Genomic DNA, 16,525 nt, shown 5'->3' with positions numbered 1-16,525 from the left:
TAAGACACCACAGGGCAGAACCTGCTGGTGGCAGCATCAAACGGACAGGCAGGAGCAAGTTCAAGATTATGAAAGACTACAACCTCTCGCGAGCCGACCAACCGACGTCTACGACGGTGCGAAACGGGTGGCAAATGAAAACCATTGCCCCACTCGGTCGCCACTGGACGGCCATAAAACTTTAGCTGCAGGCGAGAGAAGAAAATTAATGTCTTACTTAGGGGTTTTTTTACCCTCGCACCAAGACGGGACGCGCGTCTACTCTTTGAGAAGAGGGAGCAGAAAAAAAAAGACGAACACGGTTGCTGGTGAAAAATAGATTTCCTCGCGCAAAGGTACAAGCAAGTCAGTGCGGTGTGAAATTTGCTACTACTGGTGCGAAACCCCCTTAACAAATTAACAGCTTCGCCTCCCGTGGGTGGCATTCCGCAGCTCCGCAGGCGGAGTAGTTGCTCGAAACGAGATTGCGTTTAATTCACGATTATTTCTAGTGGTAGGAGTTAATCGAGTTATCTCCGCCGAGGGACATAAATTTGATCATACGCAATTTGAAGTGGGAAAGTTTTTTTATGTTCCTTCCCGTGCAATTAACGCACTCAGCCAAGCGTCGGCGCGAGCAAACAATTAGACAGTTGAGTGATTTTGTACTGCTAAGCCGATAATTACTTAGCAACGTTTCATCACAATCAATCGTATAACCTAAAACGCAACTTTGGGCCGAAAATTGCAACATCACTATGAACATCTCGAATGCAAAATAATATATCAAAGTCCCAGTTGGCGACAGAGAAAGTTTCATTATAGTTTTAAGTTAAATTGAATTTCTTCAATTTTTTCCTCTCTCCCGGCAAACGGTGCAAAAAAGTGTCTAAATCGTTCCGCTGCACAAATGCTGCGTATTTTCCGACTGAAATTATCGTCTTTTTCAATTTTACCTTAGCTAATCAGGTTAGCAAATCTCGAAAGTTCCCGTGCTGCAGCATCGCAGTGCAGCATCCTTGCACTCTGGAGATTTCACAGTATCGCGAAGCACGACGGCGGCGGCACGATTCGGGACAAAAATTGATAATCCAATTTAGGATTCCGGCTGTGTGACCTTGAAGATATGTGCTTTGATTTCCTCGCGTCGACGGCAAGTTTTATGCTACCATTCAATCGGCAAGGACTGTACGTGCAAGTAGGCGGAAGTGCCCCGGATGCGGAACTGCTGCAGACTCAATCGGAATTCTGCTGCCGTCTTTCGCATGTTTTTGTCGGCGTGATTGAAAATTAGAAACCCGAAACCCAAGGTCTAGCCGCTTTGAACGATGGCGATGGGCGATGGCTTTTCGGTACCCATGTACAACTGGATTATAAGTTTCCAGTTTTGCAATAGAAAATGGTTCATCCTAGGTGGCTACGAGTGACCAAATTTGGTCCTTTTTGCGCCTTACCGGAAAACACGTACGAACTGTGAATGCCGTGGCTAGAATTCTATTCAAGGATGAAAATTTCTGTACGAGACCTGATTAGACTTTTTGGATTTGGGATGAATAGGAAGGCACGGGATATCGTTGCAGGTTGGCTGATTACTCCTGAGCGTCAATATAGGACATAAACAACAGAATTTGCAGTATTTCTTTAACTGATAATAAACTTGATGATTATTTCTTATCTCGCATGCATCGCTTATACATTTCGGAACAATCGTTAAAAATATGCCGTTTAGCAGCAGCAGACAGGATGTTCCTCAAGTGAGCAATTGCTTTTGCTTTTCATCAGAATGTTGATTCTGTATTCAGTGTTAATATTGTTCTTCAGCATGTTTCATGTTTATAAACTGGCTAGTATATGAAATCTCTCTCATCTGTTGGGGATCAGAAAAACTTTTTTGGAAAAATATTTATCAAGAGAAATTCAGTATTGTAGGAATCAAAGAGCAGGAAGACATCGAATAACTTGATTGTACTAGGATTAGAACCCACGACCTCAAGTAGTGCTAAAGTAGACTCAGTAACCTTGCAGTTACTTATTCTTTCCTTGTTGAATATGTAGGAATTTTATTTTTTTTATATTATTTTTTCATACAATTACATTCATCTGACAAAGATAAGTCTTAATGAAAAATAAAAAAATGTTGACGGAAATACGCATACCAGATGTCATTTCATTTTTAAATTGCCCACTTTCTTCTTTTATTGTATATCTGATTTTACTTCCATTTCATTTCACTACTTTAGAGCTCAATATTATTTTTCTTTCCTATTTTGCCTATACTTGAGTCCTGTTATCCTCAATTATTTTTCTATGGATTTCCTTTATCTATTTCAACTTTACTTTTGATTTTCTCTGGTTTCTCTTTTGTTTTGCTCTTCTATTTCCAGTTGAAACTTGCCCTTACCTTTCCTATAAATGTTTCCAATTTTACCCTCCCATTTCTATATTTTCTTTTTCATTGCCTTCTCACTTTCTCACTTATTTTTCTCGTTTCTATTCCATTAACCTTCTCTAGCTTATTAGCTTTTACCTCTTACCCCTTTCTCATTGACGAATTCATATCGCTATTCCATTTTGCTTTTTATTTCTATTCCCAATTTTTCCCATCTAACATTCCAATTTTACTTTTCCAGCTCTTTTCATTTTCGTTTCCCATCTATTTTTCCATAGTTTTGCCTATTCCATTTTCCCTCCTTTTTCAGTTCCAATTTCAGTTTTATTTGTTCATCACCCTTTCTCATACTTTGTCTCATTTCCCCTATTTTTCCGTACCCTTTTTGTTATCTTTTTTCATGTTTCTCGCTATCTAGTTGTACTTCACCATGTCATATTCTTTTTCTTTTTACCGTTTCTCTTCAACACGAATGCATAATACCAATCAGCGACGACTCCGACGATACCGCTCATCTGAATCGCAAAATGCTTTTCGTTCTTCTTGCGATGCTTATCGGAAATTGAACAGGAGCTTGTACAAATCGTATGTGTTAAAAGTTCAACCAAATTTCCTGCTGATATTATCAACTCAGACACGTTCGAGATCACGCAATCGATGATTATTGCTGAGACCAATAAGCTCAGAAATTCTGTTTTCTCGTGGACCGGATGGGATTCCAGCCGTTGTGTTCCGTCGATGTATTGTCGCATTAGTTTCCTCACTCTGCTTAATTTTTAAAAGTTCATTCGAACAGCGTAAATTCCCGAAAATATGGAAACAATCATTTCTGGTACCAGTGTTCAAAAATGGAGATAAAAGTAGTATCCGTGGAGTAACAAATCTCTCGGCAGCATCGAAATTATTTGAAATTATTGTAAATCGAAGTCTTCTAGCTGGAGTGAAGCGGTATATCTCTATAGATCTGCATGGTTTTATACCTGGACGATCGGTTACCACGAATTTATTGGAACTTACGCATACCTGTTTAACACAATTGGAAGCAAAATGCCTAGTGGACGAGGTTTATACGGATTTGAAAGCCGCATTTGACAGAATTGACCATCGTATACTATTGCGCAAAATTAACCTGCTTGATGCCTCTGACAGCTTAGTTGCATAGCTTACTTCATACCTGTGTGATCGATCACTTCGGGTGAAATTGGGAGCGTGCAGCTCAACTCCGTTCGTTAACTTGAGTAATGTACCTCAAGGAAGTAACTTGGGACCACTGCTTTTTACAATATTTTTAAACTATAATAGTATTTTGCTTGGTGATGGATGTAAGCTTATATATGGGGATGACCTAAAACTATATTTCGCCGTGAAATGCATAGAAGATTGTCACCGTTTGCAGTAGTTACTGGATGTGTTTGTAGAATGGTGCCATCGTAATAAGCTGATTGTCAGTATCCCTAAATGCTCTGTAATGACATTTCATCGGAACTCGCAACCTATAATGTTCAACTACCACATCGATGGAGTCGTGCTCAACAGGATTGAAGAGATGAATGACTTGGGTGTGACAATGGATAGGAAACTCTCTTTTGCTAGTCTTCGATCGGCCGTCATTGGTAAGGCTAATCGTCAGCTGGGGTTTATAACCAAAATAGCCAAAGATTTTAGTGATCCGTATTGCTTGAAAGCTCCGATTGCTCTTTAGTGTGACCTATCTTAGAGAATGCTTCACTAGTTTGGCTTCCACATCAACTGACCTGGAGTTTACGAATTGAAAGAGTGCAAAAGAGATTTGTCCGAATTGCTTTGAGAAATCTGCGTTGGTGTGACCCACAGAATTTGCCTGCATACGGTGATCAGTGCAAGTTAATCTATCTTGACACCCTAGCTCGACGACGGAAGATTCAGCAGGCAACATTTGTCGCTAAGCTCCTGAACAATTAAGTAGACTGTCCCAAACTACTATCTTTACTTGATTTTCGTGTTCCATCGCGTGCTTTAAGGACTTCCACTCTTCTCCAAACATGGTTTCATCGCACAGTGTTTGGATTTAATGCCCCTATGTCTTCGATGATACGTGCATTCACTTTCAGTTGTTTTCCTAGTCGAGTAGCAAAATCTGCTTGTTTTACATTATGACGTTGACGATAGTGATATTATTCATATTCATTGAGACTTTATGTTAGATGGATAAATAAACTTATAAATGAATAAATAAATGAATAAATAAAAAAATACCTTTTTTATCTGCTTTTGTCACCGGTCACTCTCTTTCTTGCCAATTTTTTCTTCTCTTTTTCATTCCATTGTCCTTTCCCATTTTTCTATCGCATATCCGAGTAATATTTCGCTTCTCCATTTTACTATCAACTTCTAATTTTTCTCTTTAATTTCCTTTTTTCATTAAAGGCAGACTGTGTGTGCAGCTGGGGAAACGAAAAATAAGCGAACTGGAAATATGATACAGATTTGAAAATATATATCGCTGGGACTTGAACCCGCATTCTCCCTTTTTTCATTTTTTTTCCATTACTTTTTCCATTTTTGTTTCCCTCTTTCTTACCTGTTTCCTTTTCATTTTTTCGCGTTGTTTTTCTATTGTTTTCTTCTTCCTTCAACATTTTTTTTCATTTGTTTCTAAAACTTATTCTCCTATTACATTTCTATACTGTTTTCTATTTTTATTGTATTCACTCTCTCTTCGTTTCTATTTCAATTTCTTTTTCTTATTGTCATTTTCGTCTTTCCTTTCCAATTTATCTTTCACGTTAGTGTTTTCACGTTCTGTTGTCATTTTAAAAATGTGTAATGTAAACTCAATCCCTTTCCCCTCATTTATGTCTTTCGTAGTTTGTGAACGAAACCCTTTCCGTATAGAGTAAGATCTTTTTTTACGTGTTTTTTTCACGCCTGTTGTTTTCCTGAATTACTCAGGGTATCGATCTCATTTAATCAAGTTTCCCGTTTCAGACCAAGAGTAAGAGGTTTAAACATTTAAGGATGGTTAGCTTCATTACATTTTCAACTAAAAAAAGTTTTTTTACGCGGTCCCATACGAATTTAGAACGCATCCCCGCGTGAAAAACAGACCTTAGTGTATCTTCTTTTTTCAGTCTTGCTTCACATTTTTGCTACTTATTTACCAATCTCTTTTTTTTTTTGTTACTTGTCTTGTTTCGAATCTTTCTTTTCCATTTCTGCTTTACCGTTTCTCTTCATTTTTTCTTTTTCCTTCCCCTTTTGCATAGTCTTTTCACTTCCTCTTTCGCATTACCATTTCAGATTTAATTTTCCTGTTTTCCTTCTCTATCACGTTTAAACGTCTCTCTTTGCTCTGTCGCCTCCCCCTTTTTTTTCCAGGTCTTTTTCACATTTTCCTTTCTCCTTTTTCTTTACATTTTCCTCTCGCGTTTTTCTCTCCTAATTCTTTTCCTCACTGCCTTTATCGATTTCATTTCCCTTTTTTTTAAATGTCCTTTTCCTATTCATCTCTTTTTTTTTGATTTTTTTATTTTCCTACCCTCTGCATTTCCATTTTCTGTTCCAATACACTTCTCACTTCCTATTTCCTTTTCTATTTTCCTTCCTTATTTTTCTCATGTCCGTGTCACATATTCCTTTTGCGTTTTCTTTTTTCATTTTCTTTCTCCAATTGTTTCTCGTTTTTTTTTTATCACCAATTCACTCTTCCACTTTCATATTTATTTCCCATTTCACATTTCACATTTCTCTTTCTCATTTAATTTTTTTTTCATTTTTTTCCATTTGCTTTCCCCATTGCCATTTTCCTCTTACTTGTCTACATATTTCTTTGAAACATATGAACAAGCTGGATCAGGTCAGGGAACTTCAGGTTCAATATCCAAAAATGATATTGGGTTGACAAGGCCTTTCCAATTTGTAATAATAATTATTTTGCCTTTGTGTACTTTTGTATTTCTTTTTGTTTTTGTTTTTTTTGTTTATTCATTTCTCTCATTTCATTAAGCAGACAGTATGTGCAGTAGGGAAAACGAAAAATAAGCGAAATGGAAATATGATACAGATTTGGAAAAATATATCGCATCCCGACGGGACTTGAACCCGCAATCTCCCTGTCTCCGGCATGGTGTTTTGATTAATTAAACTACGGGGGACGGTGGTACAGTTCCACAATCTATATCGTATCACATTCCACTGTCGACTTATTCTATTGCTCATCCCGAACTACACAAACTGCTGTGCAAGCGTTATTTATAGACTAAAAGGAATGTCTCATTACACACAGAAGTGTTAGCTGATGCTGATAACTCTTATAGACCAATGTGGTCAAGACCAAAGTCAGTCTGAGTCGTGCTTGGAAGTGCGACACAACAACAGAAGGACGAAATAGGGCTAAATTTTTCGAACTAAATTTCTATTTTTGACAACGGCTTTTACCCGTTAACACACAAGTTGACGTAGTTTAATTGGTCAAAACACCATGCCAGAGACAGGGAGATTGCGGGTTCAAGTCCCGTCGGGATGCGGTATATTTTTCGCTTTCCCCATTGCACATATTGTCTGCTTAATGAGCTTGTGTGTTAACAGTTAAAAGCCGTTGTTAAAAATAGGAATTTAGTTCGAAAAATTTTCCTCATTAGTTACTGATTTCTTGTTAGCAATTTTCCTTTTAAATTTTTATTTTTCTTTCCTTCCTCTTCCACAATTCTATTTAACTTGGATCCCCCGGGATACCATCTCGTTGTCCTTTCCAGTTATTCTTTCGAACATTTTCTTTTTATTTTCATAATTTGCTTTCTCGTTTCTCTTAACATTTCCCTCTATCATTTTTCTTTTTCGTTTTATTCATACATCCATTCCTCGTTACTCATTTCGAATTCCATTTGCAAGATTTCTTTTACATTGTCCGATTCCTTTCCCATTTTCACTTCCCTACCCCTCATATATCTTTCTCATATCCGTGTCATCTAAACAATTTTAGCTAACTAATGGTAGCAGTGGTCATAGGCTCCTACAGGAAAAAAAATCCGTATCACCTATCCTTTTTCACTTTCTTTTTGCAATTTCCTTTGCATCTTTCATCCCCAATTTCTTGTCCTTGTTTCACTTCTCTTTTTTATTTTTTTCCGGCCCCATTCCAATATTTTACTTAACGTTTTGTTTTTCATTTTCCCGTTTCATTTTTCCATGTCTCCTTTATGTTTCCCAATCTCTTTTTGCTTTTTATTTTGATTTGTCTCTATTCTTTTTTATTTTTATTTTCCATTTCCCTTTTTCGTGTCCCTCTTTAAGTTGTTCTTCCATTTCTTTTACCAGGGAAGTGTGTTCTCATGCCCCTTTACATGTTTTTTTTTCATTTCCATTTGCTTTTCATATCTAGTTTTTAATTTTCGTTTCACATTTCCTTTTTCTCTGTTTAACTTTCTTTCTCGTTTTCTTTGTCATTTTATTTTGTCATTTCATTGTAAAAATCAATTTTTATTTAAATTTCCAATTTTCTTAAAATGGGGGAGTAACCATTTTCTATATTTCTCTTTTCTAGTTTTTTTTGTTTGCTTTTCTCATTTCACTTTTAATTTCGCTTTCCCTTTTCCATTTTTCGTTTTCTTTTTCCTCTTATGCACCTTTTCTTATCCTTCTCTCCTTTTTGCCCTTTTTTTCGTTTTCACTTAAATATTTTCAATTTTTTTTGTGTCATTTTCGAATTTTCATATCACGTTGTATGCTCCTATTCTCATTTGTTCTGATCATTTTCTGTTTCTCCACATTTTTTTTTTTTTCACTTTCCGATTATCATTTCTCGTTGTACCTTCCCTTTGATCCCTTTTCCTTACCTGATTTTGGTTTTCCTTTTTTTCTCATTTACTCATCCTGTCTATTCCACTTCATCATATATTCCCTTTTCCGTTCCTCTTTCCCACTTTCATATCAATATTCCATTTTTCTTTCTCATTTCGTTTTTCTTATTTTCGTCCATTTCTTCATTTCCATTACTATATTTCACATTCTCATCTATTTCTCCTTTATTTTATCGTTTCCTTTTTCTCATTTTTTCTCTTTAATTTTTTCTAATAGTTAACACTTCGATTTTCTTTTGACTTTATTTCCCGTTTTTTTCTCTCTCTCATTCTCTTGTACATTTTGTTTTTCCTCTTTCTATTTTCCTTTTCCTATCATTTTGGTTTCCTCTTTGTTTTTCTTTTTCTATTTCATCTTCTCCCTGGCTTCTTTTCTCCATTTCCGTAGCCCGTTTTTTCTAAGCCAGTTGCTTTTCTATCTCTTTTCCCGTTTCTATATTCTATTCTATTCATTTCCCGTTTCTATATTAAATTTCATTTCTTCCTTCCAGTATCATTTCCTTTTCCATTCCATTTTAAAATGTAATTTACTTTTCTATCTTCTTTTTATATATTCTAATTGTGCTCTATTTTTCTACTTTCATTCCCTTTTCTAGTTTTTATTGCTATTTTCCATTCGTATTCTCATTGTCTACTTTCCTCCTTTGCAATTTCGAGATACTTTTTTATTAGCCTTGCCCATTTCCTGCATTCGTTCACTTTTCTTATTTACCTTATCCATGTTCCTTTTTTTGTTTCGTTTCGTCTTCGTCTTTCGTCATTTATATTTCCTTCATCTCTTCTATGTTTTCCTATCATGTTTCCGTTTCACTTTCTAATTACCAATCGTTTATTTTTTTTATCTATTTAATTTTTTCAAGTCTTCTTTTTCTCTGTCATTGTCTGTTTACTCTGATTCCATTTCTCACACACCTTCCCCATTTTTGTTTTATTACTTCTGTTTCCATTTTCTGCGAAATTCATATATGAGCAATAGACTGCGACACGTTTATATGGGAAAAAATCGATGGTGTTATTTTTTCGCTCCCATGCACTTTTCGTGTTCCTTATGAGTCCTACAACAACTGTGTAACTTTTCAAATCGATCGATGAATCGCCCGATTTTCGCCGGATTTTCAAAGCTTCAATACGATTTTATATTGGAAAAACCACTTTTTCAAAGCTTTTTCTATAGAGATGTCCAGTTGGCTCCTAAAAATATATCAATACATGACATTTATAGGAAATTTTCTTGGGAAAGCTCTTCTGAAGACCGCAAGGCGCTACCTTGCTTGTGAAAAAAGATATTCACCCCAGACTGATTGAATATCTGACGAACGGCTCACCATTGAATTTTACTAGCAATACTGCTGCAGCATGCCGTTGTTGCAAATTCAATCATCTGATAAGAAATGATATCGTGTAAAATTTATCTTGGAAGCTTCCCCGAAGATACTATGAGCAAAATCACACTTTGAAAATTAATTCCACGCGAAATTATTTTTCTTACTTAAGCAAGTTTGCAGTAGCAGCATGCTGTAGCAGTGTTGCTGGAAATTTCAATGGTGAGCCGTCCGTCAGACATCCAATCAGTTTGGGGTAAATAGCTGTTTCTACAAGCATCGTAGCGCCTTATGGTCTTCAGAAGAGTTTTTTTTATTGATATTTTTTTAAGAGCCAGCTTGACATCTCTAGAGAATAAGTATTGAAAAAGTGGATTTTCCCATATTCTTATTTACAACTTGGCCCATCAAAATTACTTTAACTCTTGAATTTCTCTATGAAATTACCTAAACCAACATTACATTAGAAAGGGAAAAGATAGGGCCTTCTTTTGCAAATATCAAATTCGGTGGTCGCCATATTAGATTCGGCCGCCATATTATTTTCTTTCAAAAGATCATGCTTTTTTACATAAAATATGTTGAATAGAGGAGAGATGTATGTTGTCTAAAACAAAAATAATAGTAAAATTACCAAAACATGTTCGAGTCGACCGTTCGGTTTTTCGTTACATCTTACCCCACTAAAAATGCTGTAACAAATTATATAGAATATTTTTAACCAACCCGTCATTAGAGAGGGGATGGAAAAGAATAATGAATTGAAAATCGTTAGGCGATTGTGACGCTGTTACCTTTCGCAAATGGCATTAGTTTCAATCTTCACACGCCATTTCTTTAAATGAACCGACGAAAAAAAAATCCAATATTCAAACTTGTTTGACAGCGAAAATGTTCATCGTGATTCGATGACAGTAACCGAAAGAAATAGTAGAGTCTTTATTAATTTATTAAATCGTGTTAATTTTATGAAATCGAGTTCATTGACTGTTTTGTATCATATACACTTTTAATCTAAATGACATACGTACAATTTGTCGCCAGCTCGGGCCAAACTGATCACCGATGCTAAATCGTTTTTTGATTGGCACTTGGAACATCAGTCAAATACTATGTAATTCGAGCTCCTAAGTGATCTGGTATTTGAAGTAGCTACAGGCCAACCAAAACCAAGAATTGAGGACGTCAAGTCAATCGAGGGGACACACTCCCTTCATTTTTTCATACCGCAAGGGAATCATTATCTAGAAGTATAAGAATATTCTCTAGGTCCCAATGCACAGTGGTGCAGTAATAACTCCGGATTGTGTTAGTTTTTTGTGATATTGTTTTCGGCATTGTTCATGAGAATCATCAAGGAATATTTTTTTTATTATTTTTTTCATTTTTTCAATTTAGAAGAATGGTTTCTTTTGCATAGTTGTTTTTTAGCTAATAATATGCAGCTCTTCCAAAGTCACAACTATTCAAGAAGCCATAGTGTATGAGATATTGATTTTTTGGACAAAATGGACAAATGGACAAAAAACTTTTATTTTTATTTCTTTTTTTTTTCAAGTGTACCTATGAACTGTTAGAGTTTCTATTTATAAATCTATTAAATTTTGAACTTTGCTGCAGAAATAGGATGGCTATGGCCTGTAGTTTTTTAAATATTAAAAAAAAAAACTAAAATTTCGATGATTTTTTTCAAACGTTATAGCTGCATTAGCGCACTTAAGCCTGAAACTCTCAGGGCTGAAAGGATATTCAACTAGGTGTATATGGACAAAATTTTAGCCCGGCACTCCTTGGAGCTTCAACTCTGTGAGTAATTTTGTAAAATTCTACAAAAATCATCGAAATTTTCGTTTCTTTTAAATATATTAAAAAGTACATGCCATAGCCATCCTAATTCTGCGGCAGAGTTTAAAAATTAAAAGATTTATGATTAGAAAGTCATAGGCTTTGTTAGTACACTTAGAAAAAAAAAATAAAATGAAATGAAAATAAAAGGTTTTGTCCATTTTGTGCAAAAAAATCAGTATATAATACACTCTAGCTTCTTGAATAGTTGTGACTTTGAAAGAATTTCATATTATTGGCTAACGAAAAACTTTGAAGAAGAAACCATCCTTCTAAATTTAGAAAATAAGAAATAAAAATTTAGTACTAGTTTAGTTTAGTACAAATATTTTCATACAAAAATATTCCTTGATTATTCTAATAAACATTTCCGGAAACACCATCTTAAAAAACCAACATGATCCGCAGTTATTAATTTTGTTCCGCTAGATTGCATTTGTGGACCACTGTGCAATGGAAAGACCGAATATCTACTAGAATCTTGAAAAGAAATAAAATAAATTATGCCAACAAAACTCTACACACTAACATAAATGTATATGGCTCTGTGTATATATGCACAAAAAAGTCCTTATTTTTCCTTTTTAGTTATTGGTTGGTTGGAAAGATTTTATGAAGAATATCATGTGTTAGAGCAGGTAGTGAGGTAAGATTTAACAAAAAACCGAACGGTACCAAAACATGTAATTTTATGATTATTTTTGTTTAAGACAACATACATCTCTGATTTTAACATATTTTATGTTAAAAAGCATGATCTTTCGAATGGAATAATAAAATTTCAGGTAGGTGGATGGTGAAGGGTGATTTCCAGTTAACGGGGGGTTTGATCAACCAAAAGCAGTTTCTTTACTTGTTCAACATGAGCTCCCAAAAAACATTACTTGAACGTTTTCAATACCATCATGTAAATAGTGGGCCGGTCTCAGCGGGAATTGCTTATATGGTACTTCTTTTTATTTTCCATTGCCTTTGTTTTGTCCCAATTTATTATTCCTATGTTCCTTTCTGATATCTTTCTCTCATTAGTTTGAAAGTTATTCTTTTAAACGATTCCAAGAACGCGTTTCAATGGTTCGGATTCGGGTCACAATAACTGGATTTTAAATTACAACTACATGAGACTATTTCATTATTTCACATTAAATTTTTCAAAACTTTTGTTTCCTTGTAGGAGGTGGCTACAAAAAACATAAGATCTAATATTAATGTCGAAAGCACTTCTTCATATAATAACTTCATTTCAACTCGATTCTCAAGTATTTTATTGGAATTCGTAATAATTTTAGAATTTAATGATTGATGTTTTTTTAAGTGTGATTTTCAATGTTGGTACAAACGATTAATTTATTCAGATCTAATCAAATTATATTTCCAATATCTAAGGTTATTATAAGGTTGACATATACTAATAATTCAATCACATTGTTTGAAATAAATTAGTGAAATCAGATCGTGTTTCTGGTCTCCTCGAATAAATCATCCTTACGCAACGGAACACTCCCGCAAGCAAAACATCGATTGACTAATCAGTGTAGGGCATGTAATTAGATTGACCTACTCATACTGCTGCAACCAACGAGAAAGATATTGTCATACACCGGTGATTCCTAAGTGTGGTGTAGGTAAATCACACAAATTATTACCATCCTCGGCACTGGCCGAAAGTTGCACTCAACTGTTTTGCATTTTGCTTCTGCAGCTTTGCAGTTATTGTCGGCTGGGACATAATTTTCCGACCTAGTGATTCGTCACGGAATAGGTGTGATGGCCTTCCTGATCCACAAATAGGTGGAGAGGTTCGAAAGGGCCCTCAAGGTATAGTGTGTCGTAATGTTTATAGACTGCATAATAATTAACGGCGACGCTTCCGGTACGTGCGTAGGTGTGAAACGAAAGCGCTCTTGGTTCGGTTGTATTTACTGAGTGATACGACAGGGCTATAATTTTGCCACAGAAGCAAACGTCATGTAGAAATTACCTCTGACCGGCAGTGGAACACAATCATTATGAATGCTGATTGGTGGTTATAATTTCGTTCGGCTTTAGGTGACCTAGTTTTGTCAACAGCATTCGCAGTAAGTAACCGGTACCAGATCGCAAATTGAATTCGATCAACTGTTAAATGAATAAAGCCCTTCAAGATATCTTTCAAATCAATGCCGAAGAACGTCAAGCCGGTGAGTAGGGATACGATTTCAAATAACAGTTCCGCTTTCTCTCCATCGATACTTCAGCGTACAGAATAGCCACCAGCCGTAGAACATCTCCGTCGGTGTCATCGTCAACGTTAAATTGAATTTCCTATCCAATGGCACACTGCAGCCCCGTGGGTACTCGAGCCGAGTTCATTTGTTGTGCATTGAATCGCTCCCACTACTCTCAGCAAAATGGCTCCGCTGACGGTGGGGCTCTGGCTGGCTGTGACCGTATAATGGCGATACCACATCCGCACCCGCAGCCGTTTGTCATTCGTTTGTTCGTCGTCGGCTGTGGCTTTCACCACACCGGGATCAGTGGCCGAAATCGGCCGGACCAAATTGGATAAAGGAATGCCAACGACGACGGTTCACGGCAATGGTGACCGTTGTCGTCGTCGTTCGCCGGCCGGCTGAATCAGCAGTTGTATGCGATACTGGAGAATAACTCAACGGAACGGATGGACCCCCGGTAATCCGGTTTGAGCCTTCGGATAAGCTCCTGTGTTATCTATATTTTCACTAAAATTAACAGTTTCCTGTCAAGAAGCGACCGTTCTCGTTTACTTTAGTTTAGAATCCTAAGACAGAACCATTTTGTAAGTAATTGAGAAACGGACAGAACGAACTTCGTGCGAAATCGATACCCACTAACCTGGAAAGCACTCAACACACCTTCGGTTAATAAAGTCTAGAAATGGACCATTCTCAACGGACTGTGGAGTGCCTTCTGTTGCACAGTAAGGATTTGTTGGCCGTACATTGGTTATAAGTATTTTTTTATGAAAAGTGCCCAGTATGTTTTTATGGGTTTAAAAATATCCTAAAAGAAAAGCTTTTAATTTCATAGTTTTGTATTCGCCTTAGCAAATGAAAGCTCCTGAGCTCCTCAAAAATCATATTGGTTGCTGAAATTTGACTTGGGAAATTCAACTTTTTAAACATTGCTGGAGTCTTCCATTCGAAATTATCTCTCTCTATCTCTTTTTATTTTCCACTCCTTTTCCATGTTTTTTATTCCTACTCTTTTCTATTCCTTCTCTTTTTTATTTTTTCTACCCTTTTCTTTCGCTTACTGTTTCTTGAACTGTTCCTATTTAGTTAAGACTAAAGTTTATTAAAGCCTGAGCTGGAAATACTAGTGAATATTCTAAATAGTTTCAGAGCTTTTACCTTGACCAGCATTTGTATGGAGTCACCCGCTGTGCACAACGGCCCAAATAGTGTAAGATGTGCCATTGGCTTGAAAACATCTCGTCGCTGTCTAACCCAGTGCCAGCGCAGCACATCGAAAGGAAGAAAAAAAAATCTCCGGATCCTATACACCTACTGCAAAATGCCTGACGTGATTGGATTACATGCACAGTGCACGATTAAAGGATCAACTATTCTTGGCTTGGCTTTGGGAAGGATAAAAAGTTTGTCCCGTTTTGCAACCTAATGCTCCGTCTCGCGACGGGTGGGTTGTTTACATTTTAGACGCATTATAGTCGGTACACGACCGGAATTTTCACTCTCGGAGTTCACTCCGGCAAGAGTCAGTTTCTTTCGTGTTTGCGCTGTGTCATCGAGTTTAACCATGGAGGCGATTAGAGATCCGAGGTCGGTCTACGACCACTGCAGACTGACGCGGTATTGCTGAAAGGTCATGGAGAAATTTGCAATTCCAAACTCAGCTGCTCTCACGTAGGCTAACAAATCGATACTCTGATTCGGTTGCTTTCGTATTCAATTCGTATTAAGGGAGCTATTTAATAAATAAATAGGTGTATAACTCTTACCGGTTCTGGAGAGTGGAACAGCGTAATCTGAAAATAAGAACAAGAAAATATAATATTAGATTTTGTTGTTGGTTTGATTGTACAATTCATAGCACAACCCTAACAAACAAACAATCGAACTGCGAACCCGTCGTTTCGGTCAACCAACGGAAAGCCCAGACACTCCCACCGAACCGAAAGATATATCATTCCCTGCTGAGGCTTCAGGCTACACAATTGTCCTCTTTTTGGGGTTTCCCACCGTACCTCGCGGTAAATTCCAACACAGCCGAAAGTAGGACAGGCCGCCTTTGGAGCAGCGTTGTTCGAATGACTGCAAATTCCAGCACACACCGTCCGTACCGTTTAACAGACTCCCAAAACCGCGTCGTCGCCGCAGAAAACGACCGCGATCGCGCCGCAAGGAGCCACTCCGCGATGCGATACTGCTAGACAGTAGTCGACCGCAAAGTTTCTGATAAATATTCATGGAATGATGTGACGTACAGAGAGACACTAACGCAAACAGTGTCGTAAAATGGCTCATAGTTTTAGCATGCTCTTCTACTGGCTGGCTGGTGGAAGCCGGGGCCATTCGCCTATTTGTGGACCCCGGCAGGCAGGACCGCTCGGTGTCGGAAAAGTTGAACCCCCGGCTGCTTCGTCGGTATATAAATAAAGACATTTGCTTCAGTAAAATAGTTTCTGGATGGCAGAATCTGCAGTATCATTGCTCTAATGGGCGACTGATATGTAGCTGTTTCGTAATAAACTTCGAGCAATTTAAAAAATACTTCCTCCATGTTGGCTTTCGATGAGGCTGCTGGGAACTTTAATGCATGCGTGTTAATTTTTATCACATAAAAATCAAGATCCTTAATTTGACTCGGAAAGAACTATCGTAGAAAAGACATTTTAAGTGCATTGCAATATGCTTGCAACAACATCCAGCAATTACAATTTCCATTTTACTGTAAACTCTGAAATCTAAATCCTTCACTCATAAGAACGAATCGCAGTTGTCCACAATATATGAACTTATAGGGTGTTTGTTCCATAACTCATCTCATTAGGGCGATATTCACGAAGAATGCACGGATTAAACACTAAAGTTTCACGAAATCATTAAACAAATTAACAAAATACTGCTAATAAATAATACTGCACCAAGATGGTGCGGCTCAAAACAGCGTCT

General features: G+C 36.9%; 1 protein-coding gene across 5 annotated transcripts in view; it reads right to left on the bottom strand.

Annotated features, from left to right (window-relative positions):
- LOC129731158 (uncharacterized) overlaps nt 1–16,525 on the bottom strand; it is a 511,313-nt gene that overhangs the window by 423,380 nt on the left and 71,408 nt on the right. For all 5 annotated transcript variants that reach the window (XM_055690957.1, XM_055690956.1, XM_055690959.1 and 2 more), the window contains exon 2: nt 15,352–15,378. The gene's annotated coding sequence lies outside the window, so the exon portion shown is untranslated. The remainder of the gene's footprint in view (nt 1–15,351; nt 15,379–16,525) is intronic.

This window comes from Wyeomyia smithii, chromosome 3 (genome assembly GCF_029784165.1).
Source record: "Wyeomyia smithii strain HCP4-BCI-WySm-NY-G18 chromosome 3, ASM2978416v1, whole genome shotgun sequence".
NCBI classification, from domain to species: Eukaryota; Metazoa; Arthropoda; class Insecta; order Diptera; family Culicidae; genus Wyeomyia; species Wyeomyia smithii.
Note: the sequence above shows the minus strand (reverse complement) of the source record. Positions and strands in the feature narration are given on the sequence as shown.